Source organism: Vicugna pacos, unplaced genomic scaffold, assembly GCF_048564905.1.
Source record: "Vicugna pacos unplaced genomic scaffold, VicPac4 scaffold_20, whole genome shotgun sequence".
In the NCBI taxonomy this organism is placed as follows: Eukaryota; Metazoa; Chordata; class Mammalia; order Artiodactyla; family Camelidae; genus Vicugna; species Vicugna pacos.
In genome coordinates, this window is record NW_027328741.1 from 30,695,620 (window position 1) to 30,704,658 (window position 9,039).

General features: G+C 52.8%; 1 long non-coding RNA gene across 1 annotated transcript; it reads right to left on the reverse strand.

The window, feature by feature from the left end:
* Positions 1–893: 893 nt before the first annotated feature.
* LOC140694200 (uncharacterized) lies at positions 894–8,711 on the reverse strand. The gene is made up of 3 exons (XR_012069951.1): positions 8,543–8,711; positions 1,721–1,873; positions 894–957 (listed from the first exon to the last, which is right to left on the reverse strand). It is a non-coding gene; the product is annotated as an uncharacterized lncRNA (long non-coding RNA).
* Between the last annotated feature and the right edge of the window lie 328 nt (positions 8,712–9,039).

A 9,039-nucleotide genomic window follows, 5' to 3' on the forward strand; every position in this document is an offset into this window, starting at 1 on the left:
AGAACTGGCACTTCTGACCCAGGGCCACGTCTCCCTGTTTCTCTGTTACAGCAGCTGGGCCTGCCTCTAAGCAGGACAGCAGTCTAGGAAGGGACACTGCTAGCCGTTCCCCCGGGGCAAGCTGCTCCCAGGACCACAGATGCCTGAGGTTTCCAGTCCTCCCTTCCGTGGGTGACAGCCAAGCCCGGCTCCAGTCCACTCTCCCCTCTGGACACTTCTCTGGAAATCCAACATGTGAAGATGGATGCTCCCAACTAAATGAGTCAGGAGCTGACATCTTCCAGAGTGCAGCCCCACTGTCTCCCAAAGACGCAGTGTGTGTGTAAATACGCTGTACTGACTCCTTCCCTGCTGACATTTGTGGATCTAACTGATTTACTCAGGGAACAGGGAGGCTCACAAGTGATGTAACTTGGTTATTACTGGAAAGATTAGTTTGAAACTGACAACTTCTCTACTAAGCTAGGTGTAAAAGCTTAATTTGAAAACCAATGAAACTCCACTCACAGTGTGAAGGAAGGACATGGTTAAGCCTGGGCCTGAGCCCTCAGTTTGGGAAGACAGATATTTAGGACCTTGCAGGTCCTGTCCACATAATGTTTATGTCTCCTCCACCCTCAAGGAGCCTATGATATTATGGGGGAAAGGAATTCTAATTTATATTAAAATATTAAACTTGTTGACGATGTAAAAATTATACAGGTCTTTTGTTCTTCATTTGTTTACTATAAGTGTCTGCAAAGAGTCTCACAGGCTGGTTTGAAATAGATTATTTTAGTAGAAAATCTGTGGTTCAGGAAGGCCAAGAGATCAGGAGACAACTGCCATTGAAAAGGCAGTTTCTACTCACCGGACTGGCGGTGGGCCGGCACCCAACTTGGGGCCACACCACGGGGGGAATCCCGGGGCCAGGAGCGGAGGGGCAGGGCGCTGTGAACAGGGGCTGTCACAGGGTTTCTGCAGGAGGGAAAAGCGAGGCAGGTGAGCAGGCTGAGGACTGGCCAGTTGAGTAACTTCATGGGTTCTAGGGTTGAATGGCGACCCCAAGTGTCTGGACTTGACTCTGGGTGAGCTGGGCAGGTGGACAGTGGCTCAGTGTGAGTCCAAGTCCAGTGGAAAAGGTGGGGGGTTAGACCTTGAAGAAGGACTCCTCCTGGGGTGAGAGGGCCCACAAGGGAGGCAGGAGGCCAAGTCCAGGTGACTGAGAACAGGGTGTGTCCCGCCTAGGTCTGCAGGGCAGATGAAGGCATCCAGTCTGCAGAAGGCAGAAACACGGTCCATACAAGGGCTCCCCTCAGATGTCACCTCAGAGGAGGAGCCTTCCCTGCCTGCACAGTCTACAGGGACAGCCTCCTCCACGCACATCTCCCCAGCAGACACCCACTTCTTTTCCTGCATAGCATTCAGGACTCGGCCACTGCTCCGCACCCAGCCGTGGTTCTGCTGCCCAGAGGGAAAGCCCTCACAGGAGCCATCAAGCTCTGCACGACCTGGGCCCCACCTCTCTGTCTCCCCTGCCACCACTGGCCCCCCAACCCGGCCCTCTCCTCCTCCACCCTGAACTTCTGACTTATCTGAACTCTGTGTGCTCTCCAGAGCACGTGTCCCTCCTCACACACTGTGTGTGCTCACTGTGTGTCTCACCCACTGTGTGCCTCCCACCCAGGTCAGTGCCCAGCACACAGTAGGGCTCAGCAAGTAGTGAATTAATGACTCTTACCATCGTTGCTGGGGAGATTCTTGTCTGTGGCCTACAGCGTTCATACACCCGACACACATTCACTGAGGTCCTACTGTGTGCTGGGCGGGTTCCAGATACCAGGCACAGCAGGGAGTGAAGCAGGCAGGTCTCCATTCTCATGCAGCAGACAGCCTGGTGGGGGACACAGAGAAAAATAAGTAAAATACACACAATGTCCGGCGGTGATAAGTTACATGGAGAAAAATAAGGTCAGGGAAGACATTTGAGCAGACACCTGGAGGTGTTTTAGAAGCAGAGGGAGAGAGTTCCTGGCTGAAAGAGCAGCCAGTGCAAAGGCCCTGAGGCCACAGTGGGATGCACGTGGAGGGTCTTAGATGTCCTTGTGGATTCTTTGTCCCACCTTGAGTATGTATGTTGTTTTTTATTTGTAAGCATTAATCTCACCTTTCTAGCTAAATAACCTGCATCATTAATCTGTAAAATTTAGCCAATTCTGCCTCAGGTGTTTTGGGCACAATGGCGAGCTAGTTACTTGGGTTGGTAAAGAACTACCAGGGTCTGAGAAGGGTTTAGGAAAGTTTAATAGGGACACTGCTATAGGCCACATCGGGCCCCACAGACAAGAGGTGTCTGCATGAGCACCAAGGGTAGGAGTGTGGGGTCTGTTATTGGGGGGTGCTGTGCACACAAGGAGGAGGGGGCTGCATGATCAATTCATGCACAGGTACCTGGTTGGTTGTGAGATCTGTCAGGGGCTTCCCTGAACAACAGGATTTACCACTTTGATAAGGGCAGGATGTGAGGCCTGTGTTCCTGAGGCAATGAGTTTTCATAGAGTAAACACACATTAAGACAAGATGTTTTATATCTTGTAGAAACGAAGGTGTGCCAAGGGTCGTGCAGTGGGGAGTGGGAGGTAATTTGCCACTAGGCTCCAGGCATACAGAGAGCCCAGGGGTGGGTCTGTATGCCTCAAGAGAGTGCCAGCTGTCTCCACACCAGGGATTTAGTGTGGAAACAGGAGAGCCTGGGTTGTCAGCACGTGTCTGAGTGACCTCCCTAAGCCCAGCTCTGTTAGGCACCAGGCAGCTGTGAAGTGAACACGAAGATCTACGTCCTGAGGTCCCAGTGAGTGAACATTTTGACATCCTCAAGCCCCTTCTCCTGCACCACTGCCCCACTCATCTGGGTCTCAGGCTCTGACCCTGACCTCAGTGGCACCTTTGTCCCCTACCTCCAGCTCCTCTGGACAACTCTGTGCTGAGTTGTTCCAGGTCAGCGAACCCCAAACTGAGCTCTGCCCTTGCCCCATGACTTCCTCCTCCCTGTGAAGTCCCCTCATGAAAGAGGCCACCACCAGTGGGATCCTTTAGTCCTGAGGCTCGGCCTTCCTCATCCCTCTGATGCCTCCCGGCCCATGATCCCGCTCTGGGGAAACCCCATCATCCTCTCCTCCCCGCTTCAGCCTCGGGCTGCACACAAACACCCTGTTCACAATCCTCCATGAGGCGGGTCCATGTTCACTTGAGGACACAGATTTTGACAAGTGGGCAGAGTTGGGAATGAACAGCAGGACCCTGGAGCAGAGGACAGACGAGGACTCCAAATTCACCAGAGCACAGGTTATAGTGGTGGCAAGATGTCCATAAATGATGAGGCTGGCATCACACTGCAGCCTGGCCCTCTGTTCCCCCAGGGTGCCCTGCATTTCCTGCCTTGGCCTGGGGGGCTGCCCCCCTCACTCTCTATTAGAGGGATGTTCATTCATTCATTCACACTCTCATGTATCATGTACGTGGGTTCCGGCTAGATGACAGCTTATCCTTGGAGACACAGCTCAGACCTCACCTCCTCCATGAAGTTCTTCTGGATTCCAAGTCCCTCCTGCAGCCCCTCTGGCCTCCCCTGGCACCCCCAGAGCTGGGACATCACTCTGATTACCTCTCCAATCTGTGAGCTCTGTGAGAGCCCTGGGCCCAATATGGAAAGTGACTCAGAAAAATGTGCCAAAGGGGCTAAGAAAAATGCTACTAGTTCTGTGTTACAGACAAGGACACTGAGGTACAAGGAGGGCAGTGTCTAACCAAGGCCACAGAGCAGGATCTCAGTGAGCCCTTCCATGGCCCTGTTACTAGTTCTCCATTACAGATGAAGACACTGAGGCACAGAGAGGGAACAGGGACCTGCTATAACCTTGGCCCCATGGCCTGTGTCCTTTATGACCAGCTCCATGCTGCCAGCAGGGGTGTAGGCCTGGAATGGATGTTGAAAGCAGCCTGACCCCCAGGGCCCCGTCAGATGCAGAGTCACTCAACACCTACTCCACACCCCTGGGGTGAGGCCCTCATTGCTGCTCCTGGAAGCTGGCTGGGCCTCCCTGTGGATTGTCATGGGACAGCCCAGGAGAGGCTTGGGACAGCCACAGGGCCCCTGAGGCTCCCTGTCCCCAGCTGAGCAGCTCTGATCCCCTTGACTGTCCCTGGCAGAGGCCTGATGACAAGAAGTGTCAGCCGTGCAGCCAGGTGTGCTGTGAACATGAGGAAATGGGGCACTATGCAGCTACATGCAGATGTTCATGTATTTACCAATAATCATTGACTCAGGCCTTGCAGGGTGGCTGGCCTGGGCCCAGGCCTGGGTGTCCAGCAGTGAATAAAACCAACCCCTTGATCCTCCTGGGAAAGCAGTGCTCAGAGAAACGGGCCTTCAGTGCCCCCTCCCTGCTCCCCATGAACAATCACACTGAGATGAAGCTGCGGCCGTGGGTCCCAGTGGAGGGTGAAGGGAGGGGGGACACCCAGAGTGGGCACCGACCATGAGCCTGGACACTGGAACCAGATGGCCTGGGCTCTGTAACCTGGGGTGGTCACCTCACCTGTCCTCTCTGTGCCTCAGTTACTTCTTCTGCAGGAATGGGTGACAACGGCTGTCCCTGCCCCACAAATTTCCACGAGGAGTCAGTGAGCTTCTCTTTCTTAGGCGTGTAGGACAGTGGCCATGGGTCAGGATCCCGCTCACCTCACAATAGTCTGTCCCACTTTAAAGATGAGAAAGTCAAGGCTGAGGGGGTTATGAGACCAGCCCGGGCTCGCCCCCACCTCATGCTCTGCTGACATCCCCTCCACCCAGCTCTTCTGTGTTCATGTCATCCTTTTGTCCCTCATATTGTTAAGAATCTCTGAGCAAATCCACATGAATGGAGACACACCCTCTCACCACTTTGGTCTCTCTGGGCCATGAGCAAGACGGGGTTATCGGGCTCCCCCAGACAGTCCAGGAGGCCCAGCATGTCCATCAGTGCACTTCCACTCAGCACGGAGTCGGTGTGAGGCCCAGGGCCAGAAGGCACTGGATTAGCCCAGAATTGAGGAATGCCAGGTGCGTGGTGAAGCACACAGAGGCCCCTGGAAGACAGTGTCCAGGCAGCCAAGGTGCAGGGCCTGAGGGTGCCCAGAAGGAGCAGAGGACAGAGTCCAGCCTGGACACCACCCCCTGCTGGGCCATGAGAGGGGATGAGAATTGGGACAAGCCAGGGCCCTGCTAGGACTTCTCCTCATCCAGCAAAGAGGCGAGAAAAAGACAAGGAGACAAGTGCAGCTGACCCCACGGCCCTCCCTGTGGGCGGGTGCTGCTTCCAGTGTCCTGGAGGTTCCTTAAAAACTTGTAAAGTGTCTGCTTGTTCCAGCCCTGTGTGGGCAGAACTGAGGCAGGGAGGATAGTGACTCAGGACAGAGCTAGGATTCGGCCCAGTGTGTGCTGGGCCCCTCACTGAGAGCAGCCTCTGGGCATCATGGACTCAGGAATTACCCCGACCTCCCTGTTAAGGCTCCTGACATGTTAGCAGGGAAGGTCCCAGGGCCCATACCCTATCAGGGGATCCCAACAAGTGGGATCACCACGGTCCTGGGAAAGGAGAAAGTGTGGGCTGGGCGTCAGGTCTGCATTAGACCCCAGTGCTGCCCTTACCACCGTGTGGCCTGGAGGCTTTCCCCTACCTCTCTGTGCCTGGCTTTCCAGCACTGACTCAGAGGACTGCTGTGCTTGGCACACAGTAGGCCCTCAATCAGAGGAAAAAGCCAGCCCTCCCCCAAGAATCTCTCCTCTTACAGGTCCAAAGCTAAGCTATGTGCTACATGTCACCAGAGCTGACCCTTGACAATCAGGGCAAGTGCAATCCTGAAGCTCCTCCCTCCTGCCTGAGGCCCTTCCCTCCTCAGTGACAGTGGCTCAGAGCAGACTTCTGCAACCCAGAAGTCTGAACTGAGCCTTGTGACCTGGGGAAGTCCCTGTTCCACACAACTTGGTTTCCAGGTCCTTCCAACAAGGCACACAAGCACCTGCTCAGTGTTTTAGCTGCAAGGTCCTCCCTTTGCAAATTGCCCCATCACAACCGGGCTAGAAGATGTAAGCTCCAGACCACGTGACTATCAGACGCATGACTTCAGGGGAACATCCCCGCCCACACTGCACTCCTGAGAGCCCAACTCCTAGAAGAGGGGATGGTGACCCACAGCTCTGCAGTTTTATCAGAACACAGCCCCCACCCACCCACTATTGGAAACACGTGTGAGAAGTGATGATACCCGAGTGCCTGGACCCCGGTCATCCAGAAAGCAGAGGTCGCGGCTGACCTCGTGGCGCAAAGGTAGCGGGTCTGACTCCAGAAAGCTGAGGTCAGGGTAACAGACAGACTAGGAGAAAGTACTTTCAGACCATATATCTGATAAGGGGTTAACACCCAAAACATATAAGGAATTCTAACAGTTCAACAGCAAAAACAAACAATCTGATTTAAAAAGTGGGCAGAGGAACTGAATACATTTTTGTAAAGAAAACACACAGGTGTCCAACAGGTACATGAAAAGGTGCTCAACATCACTCATCATCAAGGAAATGCAAATCAAAACCACAGTGCGATATCCCCTCCCACCTGTCAGGATGGCTGTCATCAAAATACAAGAGATGACAAGTGCTGGCTGGGTTGTGGAGAAAAGGGAAACTCATGCGCTGTTGGTGGGAATGTAAACTGTGCCATCACTGTGGAAAACAGTATGGAGTTTCCTCAAAAATTCAAAAATAGAACTCCCATATGGTCCAGCAATTCCACTTCTGGGAATATAGCCAAAGGAAATGTAATCACTATTTTAAAGAGAGAATAGTGCCCTCATGTTCGCTGCAGCATTATTTTCAATAACCAAGATATGGAAACAACCTGTGTCCATCGACAGATGAATGGATAAAGAAAATGTGATATATACAGAGGGAGAGGCTTCAATGTTCCAATTTTACATATGAGAAAACTGAAGCTCATTTGCTTTGAATAATTGAGCAAGTGATGGTGGAAGCTTTGAACCCCAGCTTTCTGATTTCGAAGCTACACCTTAACCCTGATTTTTAGAAGTTAGGGGTACAGGCTCTGGGGACCCTCTACCTTCCACACTTGTAGTCATGCTCCGGGGCCGCCATCCCAGAGGTGGCTGCGTAAACACATTTAATCTGCTTATTCTGCACCTGCTCAGCCCTTGGCTGCCACTCTGTTGTCACTGCCTGATACCAGCTGAGGTTTTATAGGTGAATCATCACCAGCTACCCGCCCACCCCCCCTGACATGAGGGGCAGGCCCCTCCTAGCCTGGTCATTCTAAATCTTTAGCTCACACATCAGCACAAATGCTTCAAAAGAGCCTCACTTCCGGTGTGGAGGTGTTGACAAGGGGAAGGGAAGGGAGTTTGCGGTGGTCTCTTACTCTGAAGGTGACACATGAAAGGGATATATTTATGTCCATAATGGGACTCAATTTGAAGCTAAGAACGTGGTCACAGAGAGGAGTAAAAGCTGAGAGGCTACAAAGCTGCTGAGAAAGGGGCTTGACTATTGGATTGCAAATGGGTAATTTAATTTAAAATATCATCCCCCTGGATGACAACAATTTGCCCCCAAGTTGAGAATTGGCCCCCTGACCCCTGGGCACCCCTCACTTCCAGAATGTAATCGTCTGAGCATGGGGGGCTTTAATTTGGGGTGCTGTTCCCTCAGTCATAGGTGTACCTGCTCACATGTGCACCCATGAATTGCAGTGCCCACATGTCAAGGCGCCTCTCACACCTGGCCAAGGAGGCCCAGGTCATAAGAAAGGAATTACAGTCTGTGGTGTCACACATGAGTCCCTGTAGGGGTGAGTGTTGTATAGAGAAGAGCCCACCCCTCCGCTCCCCACCCTCACCTCCAGGTGGAGTGATGGACGGAGCAGGACTCCTGAGCCCCTAGGCTTAGCAAGCATCCTGGCTAAGGGTGGGGAGGCTGCCCACTCTGAAGTCATAGGTCAGATGGTAGATTGGAGTCCCACCCCCACAGCTCACCAGCAAGCCCCTCTAGTCTGTTTTCTCCTCTGTAAACTGGAACCCAGTCACCCTCACCCTCAGACGTGGGGGCAGCCTGTGTAAATTACAACACAAAACTCTGGGCTGTTCCAAGTGCCCTGGGGTGTCCAGCCCCAAGGCCAGGCACGTGGGAGAGGAGAGGTGTGGGTTAGAAGGTGTGACAGCAGAGCTGAGACCCGGCTGAGTGTGTGCACACTAATATCCAGGAACTGGGAGTTGCCACTAGGCAAATCCATTCACTGAGGCCATATTTACTCTCCCTTGTCAGTTACAATCCTCTATTTGAACAGAGGGCTCTGGAATCTATTAGCCACATCATTGCCTGTCACCACACTGTTGCAGTTCCAGGGTCTCCATTTAGCCAACTTGAAAGAATAGTTTTGTTTTTGTTTGTTTTAAACCAGTGACAGAAAACCAAAGTGGCTTAAAGAAGCAAACAGGGCAGGAGAGAATGACTTACTTAACTGAGACATTCACAGGGAGACAGCTTCAGGCAGGGCTTTATCTGGTGCTCAGTGACATCAGCAGAAGTCATCCTTCCCCACCTCTGGGTTCTGGCATTGGTGCCATCTTCACATGGCTCTGCCTTTATGAGAGCAAGACAGCCACCAACTGCCACAGGATGACATCACCACCCCTCAACTCCCAACTGAAATAGAACTTCTCTTCCCCTAGGATTCCAGCACCAAAGCCTGAACTCTGTGGAGACTGATTGGGCTGGTGTCCAGCCCTGAGCCAATCACAGTGGCCAGGGAGGATGGAAAATGCTGATTGGTCAGATCAAGGCCATGTGACCATCCTCTCCAGGAAACCTGTGGGCTGTTCACCCGTTTCCACAGTGGAAGAGTGTGATGTCTCCCAGAGGATCCTGCTATTAGCCCAATCTGCAGTTAGCATGATGAGCTGGGATGAATCCCTCTGCTTCGTGACAAGTGACAGGTCACTTAGTGGTTCCTT